General features: G+C 30.9%; 3 protein-coding genes across 3 annotated transcripts in view; all 3 read right to left on the reverse strand.

The window, feature by feature from the left end:
- brwd1 (bromodomain and WD repeat domain containing 1) overlaps positions 1-6,424 on the reverse strand; it is a 1,114,631-nt gene that overhangs the window by 716,037 nt on the left and 392,170 nt on the right. The window lies entirely within an intron of this gene.
- The window catches only part of phkg1a (phosphorylase kinase, gamma 1a (muscle)), an 831,529-nt gene that overhangs the window by 583,406 nt on the left and 241,699 nt on the right, over positions 1-6,424 (reverse strand). The gene's annotated exons all lie outside the window — the stretch shown is intronic.
- The window catches only part of atg16l2 (autophagy related 16 like 2), a 94,363-nt gene that overhangs the window by 13,571 nt on the left and 74,368 nt on the right, over positions 1-6,424 (reverse strand). The gene's annotated exons all lie outside the window — the stretch shown is intronic.

Genomic DNA, 6,424 nt, shown 5'->3' on the forward strand with positions numbered 1-6,424 from the left:
ATATTTCCCAAATTATGATTAACAGAGCGATGAAATTTTCACAGCATGTCTGATAATGTTTTAAGTCTTATTTGTTTTATTTTGGCTAGAATAAAAGCAGTTTTTAATTTTTGAACACCATTTTAAGGTCACAATTATTAGCCCCTTTAATTATTAATTATTTAGTCTACAGAACAGACCATCGTTATACAATAGCTTGCCTATTACCCTAACCTGCCTAGTTAACCAAATTAACCTAGTTAAGCCTTTAAATGTCACTTTAAGCTGTTTAAAAGTGTCTTGAAAATTATCTAGTAAAATATTATTCACGGTCATCATGGCAAAGAGAAAATAAATCAGTTATTAGAAATATGTTATTAAACTATTATGTTTAGAAATGTGTTGAAAAAAATCTGCTCTCTGTTAAACAGTAATTGGGGGAAAAATTAAACAGGAGGGCGAATAATTCTGACTTCAACTGCCTGATGTAAATAGACGATAAGTGCATTGCATCATATGATTCACTTAAATTTTTGCACGAAGTTGTACACTTAATATGCAGCGTGTCCACAGTTCATTTGAGTCTCCTGTTGGCAGTGAGCTGTTTCTACTGTTGGCTAATGGAGAAGGTGTTGAGTTATATGCCTGGCACATGAGAAAAAATGTTGCAACGTGAAGGTGCTGATGAATGATGAAGCAGCCATTAGGTACGAGTTTATGTCTCTCTTTCTCTCTCTCTCCTCTTTGAAGTGCTTTTGCCAGCTCCAACCATGAAAAATGCAACACCACAGTGCATTCGGGCCATAAAGTCTCCATGGAAACTGTATATGTCTATGCAGAGAGGTGCTAAAAGACTCATCTGTACGACTCCTTTCTCATCTCACATCATACGGAGTGTGTTGCATTTACTTTGTAACAATGCTGAGAAAATTGCAGGATCAGACTGTGCATGAGGATATAGTGGCTGTAAAGCCTCTGGTAGCACTTAAAATACTCAGGCGCCACATTCACAAAACATCTTAAGATTAAAAGTAACTCATCATGACTAGCTAATTTAGGATATAATTGGGTGTGTTAGTACTAAGAGTATCTTACAAAGTGTTCGGGGAAATAAATCTGTGACAGATTAGGAGTAGTGAAAAAGACAATCGACAGTAAGTCACGGTTACCCAATCCCAAACAATCATCTATCATCTACATGTCATCTTTGTGTCTGGACAAAAGTGGGAAAGCTGAGTTTATTTGCACAGATATGTTTTCTTACCTATCTTTTTTGTTGTTGTTGCTGTATTGAGCTTATCCCAAGTATCAGCCATGATTATTCTACTGTGTTAATTAAAAAGCTGCTAATACCCATATCAGGGTTCATACACATTTTTTTACTGCTAAAATTTCATGACTTTTCCAGGAATTTTATGACCTAATGTTTCATGTACCATTACGTATATTTGGTAAATAATTAAAAGAAGACAATGCATGTTCAAATTCCAGGAATTTTATGACCTAATGTTTAGCATTATGTGGTAAATAATTAAAAAAAATTATAATTTTACATCCTTAAAATAGCAAAAGTGGATTCTGACATCCCTATGACTATGATTAAAAATGTTGACAGAGATTTATGATATAAGAACAACAGCGGAGCATTAATTAAATGCAATATTTGTAGTGGAGCGATCGATTTGAGGTAGCCTGCTATTTATATTTGTCGGAAGAAAAAAACATGATGGGAAAAAAACAGCCTATACCGGTTCTTAAAAAGGATTCAGTCAGTGTTTTCCTTATTTATTATAATTTAGTTGAAAAATATCTAGGGCAGGATTTTTATCAGTTTTATTGGATAATGTTTCATGTAATGTTTACATATATGTGGTAAATAATAATTAAAAAAAACAATGCACGTTCAAATTCCAGGAATTTTATTGCCTAATGTTTCATGTAATATTTGCGTATATGTGGTAAATAATAAAAAAAATATTCTTTTACATCCTGAAAATAGCAAAAGTGGACTCTCACAAGCACTTAATGCTTTTGCGCCCTGCGCTTTGGACTTTGCGCCTAGATTGTTAAAATAGAGCTCATAATCTTTAAAATAATGACTATTATAAAAAATGCTGACAGAGGTTTATGATATAAGAACAACAGCGGAGCATTAATTAAATGCATATTTTCGGTGGAGCGATCGATTTGAGGTAGCCTGCTATTTATATTTGTCGGAAGAAAAAAAAACATGATGGGAAAAAAACCTATGTCGGTTCTTAAAAAGGATTCAGTCAGTGTTTTCCTCATTTATAATCATTTAATTGAAAAATATCTAGGGCAGGATTTTTATGAGTTTTATTGGATAATGTTTCATGTAATGTTTACATATATGTGGTAAATAATAATTTAAAAAAACAATGCACGTTCAAATTCCAGGAATTTTATTGCCTAATGTTTCATGTAATATTTGCGTATATGTGGTAAATAATAAAAAAAATATTTTTTTACATCCAGAAAATAGCAAAAGTGGACTCTCACAAGCACTTAATGCTTTTGCGCTATGGACTTTGCGCCTAGATTGTTAAAATAGAGCCCAGAATCTTTAAAATAATGACTATGATTAAAAATGTTGACAGAGGTTTATGATATAAGAACAACAGCGGAGCATTAATTAAATGCATATTTGTATTGGAGCGATCGATTTGAGGAAGCCTGCTATTTATATTTGTCGGAAGAAAAAAAAAACATGATGGGAAAAAAACCTATGCCGGTTCTTAAAAAGGATTCAGTCAGTGTTTTCCTCATTTATTATAATTTAAGTGAAAAATATCTAGGGCAGGATTTTTATGAGTTTTATTGGATAATGTTTCATGTAATGTTTACATATATGTGGTAAATAATAAAAATTAAAAAACAATGCACGTTCAAATTCCAGGAATTTTATTGGATAATGTTTCATGTAATATTTGCGTATATGTGGTAAATAATAAAAAAAAAAATATTTTTTTACATCCTGAAAATAGCAAAAGTGGACTCTCACAAGCACTTAATGCTTTTGCGCTATGGACTTTGCGCCTAGATTGTTAAAATAGAGCTCAGAATTTTTAAAATAATGACTATTATAAAAAATGTTGACAGAGGTTTATGATATAAGAACAACAGTGGAGCATTAATTAAATGCATATTTTTAGTGGAGTGATCGATTTGAGGAAGCCTGCTATTTATATTTGTTGGAAGAAAAAAAACATGATGGGAAAAAAACAGCCTTTGTCGGTTCTTAAAAAGGATTCAGTCAGTGTTTTCCTCATTTATTATCATTTAAGTGAAAAATATATAGGGCAGGATTTTTATAAGTTTTATTGGATAATGTTTCATGTAATGTTTACATATATGTGGTAAATAATAATTAAAAAAAACAATGCACGTTCAAATTCCAGGAATTTTATTGCCTAATGTTTCATGTAATATTTGCGTATATGTGGTAAATAATAAAAAAAATATTCTTTTACATCCTGAAAATAGCAAAAGTGGACTCTCACAAGCACTTAATGCTTTTGCGCCCTGCGCTTTGGACTTTGCGCCTAGATTGTTAAAATAGAGCTCAGAATCTTTAAAATAATGACTATTATAAAAAATGTTGACAGAGGTTTATGATATAAGAACAACAGCGGAGCATTAATTAAATGCATATTTTCGGTGGAGCGATCGATTTGAGGTAGCCTGCTATTTATATTTGTCGGAAGAAAAAAAAACATGATGGGAAAAAAACCTATGTCGGTTCTTAAAAAGGATTCAGTCAGTGTTTTCCTCATTTATAATCATTTAAGTGAAAAATATCTAGGGCAGGATTTTTATCAGTTTTATTGGATAATGTTTCATGTAATGTTTACATATATGTGGTAAATAATAATAAAAAAAACAATGCACGTTCAAATTCCAGGAATTTTATTGCCTAATGTTTCATGTAATATTTGCGTATATGTGGTAAATAATAAAAAAAATATTCTTTTACATCCAGAAAATAGCAAAAGTGGACTCTCACAAGCACTTAATGCTTTTGCGCCTTGGACTTTGCGCCTAGATTGTTAAAATAGAGCTCAGAATCTTTAAAATAATGACTATGATTAAAAATGTTGACAGAGGTTTATGATATAAGAACAACAGTGGAGCATTAATTAAATGCATATTTTCGGTGGAGCGATCGATTTGAGGTAGCCTGCTATTTATATATGTTGGAAGAAAAAAAAAACATGATGGGAAAAAAAACAGCCTATGTCGGTTCTTAAAAAGGATTCAGTCAGTGTTTTCCTCATTTATAATCATTTAAGTGAAAAATATCTAGGGCAGGATTTTTATCAGTTTTATTGGATAATGTTTCATGTAATGTTTACATATATGTGGTAAATAATAATTAAAAAAACAATGCACGTTCAAATTCCAGGAATTTTATTGCCTAATGTTTCATGTAATATTTGCGTATATGTGGTAAATAATAAAAAAAATATTGTTTTACATCCTGAAAATAGCAAAAGTGGACTCTCACAAGCACTTAATGCTTTTGCGCTTTGGACTTTGCGCCTAGATTGTTAAAATAGAGCTCAGAATCTTTAAAATAATGACTATGATTAAAAATGTTGACAGAGGTTTATGATATAAGAACAACAGTGGAGCATTAATTAAATGCATATTTTTAGTGGAGTGATCGATTTGAGGAAGCCTGCTATATATATTTGTTGGAAGAAAAAAAACATGATGGGAAAAAAACAGCCTTTGTCGGTTCTTAAAAAGGATTCAGTCAGTGTTTTCCTCATTATCAGTTTTATTGGATAATGTTTCAAGTAATGTTTACATATATGTGGTAAATAATAATAAAAAAAACAATGCACGTTCGAATTCCAGGAATTTTATTGCCTAATGTTTCATGTAATATTTGCGTATATGTGGTAAATAATAAAAAAAATATTTTTTTACATCCAGAAAATAGCAAAAGTGGACTCTCACAAGCACTTAATGCTTTTGCGCCCTGCGCTTTGGACTTTGCGCCTAGATTGCTAAAATAGAGCCCAGAATCTTTAAAATAATGACTATGATTAAAAATGTTGACAGAGGTTTATGATATAAGAACAACAGCGGAGCATTAATTAAATGCATATTTTCGGTGGAGCGATCGATTTGAGGAAGCCTGCTATTTATATTTGTTGGAAGAAAAAAAACATGATGGGAAAAAAAACAGCCTATGCCGGTTCTTAAAAAGGATTCAGTCAGTGTTTTCCTTATTTATTATAATTTAGTTGAAAAAATATCTAGGGCAGGATTTTTATGAGTTTTATTGGATAATGTTTCATGTAATGTTTACATATATGTGGTAAATAATAATTAAAAAAAACAATGCACGTTCAAATTCCAGGAATTTTATTGCCTAATGTTTCATGTAATATTTGCGTATATGTGGTAAATAATAAAAAAAATATTCTTTTACATCCTGAAAATAGCAAAAGTGGACTCTCACAAGCACTTAATGCTTTTGCGCCCTGCGCTTTGGACTTTGCGCCTAGATTGTTAAAATAGAGCTCAGAATCTTTAAAATAATGACTATGATTAAAAATGTTGACAGAGGTTTATGATATAAGAACAACAGCGGAGCATTAATTAAATGCATATTTTTAGTGGAGTGATCGATTTGAGGAAGCCTGCTATTTATATTTGTTGGAAGAAAAAAAACATGATGGGAAAAAAACAGCCTTTGTCGGTTCTTAAAAAGGATTCAGTCAGTGTTTTCCTCATTTATTATCATTTAAGTGAAAAATATCTAGGGCAGGATTTTTATCAGTTTTATTGGATAATGTTTCAAGTAATGTTTACATATATGTGGTAAATAATAATAAAAAAAACAATGCACGTTCAAATTCCAGGAATTTTATTGCCTAATGTTTCATGTAATATTTGCGTATATGTGGTAAATAATAAAAAAAATATTTTTTTACATCCAGAAAATAGCAAAAGTGGACTCTCACAAGCACTTAATGCTTTTGCGCTATGGACTTTGCGCCTAGATTGCTAAAATAGAGCCCAGAATCTTTAAAATAATGACTATGATTAAAAATGTTGACAGAGGTTTATGATATAAGAACAACAGCGGAGCATTAATTAAATGCATATTTTTAGTGGAGTGATCGATTTGAGGTAGCCTGCTATTTATATATGTTGGAAGAAAAAAAAAACATGATGGGAAAAAACAGCCTTTGTCGGTTCTTAAAAAGGATTCAGTCAGTGTTTTCCTCATTTATAATCATTTAAGTGAAAAATATCTAGGGCAGGATTTTTATCAGTTTTATTGGATAATGTTTCATGTAATGTTTACATATATGTGGTAAATAATAATTAAAAAAAACAATGCACGTTCAAATTCCAGGAATTTTATTGCCTAATGTTTCATGTAATATTTGCGTATATGTGGTAAATA

The sequence above is a fragment of the Danio rerio genome, chromosome 15, assembly GCF_052040795.2.
Source record: "Danio rerio strain M-AB ecotype USA chromosome 15, GRCz13ab, whole genome shotgun sequence".
NCBI classification, from domain to species: Eukaryota; Metazoa; Chordata; class Actinopteri; order Cypriniformes; family Danionidae; genus Danio; species Danio rerio.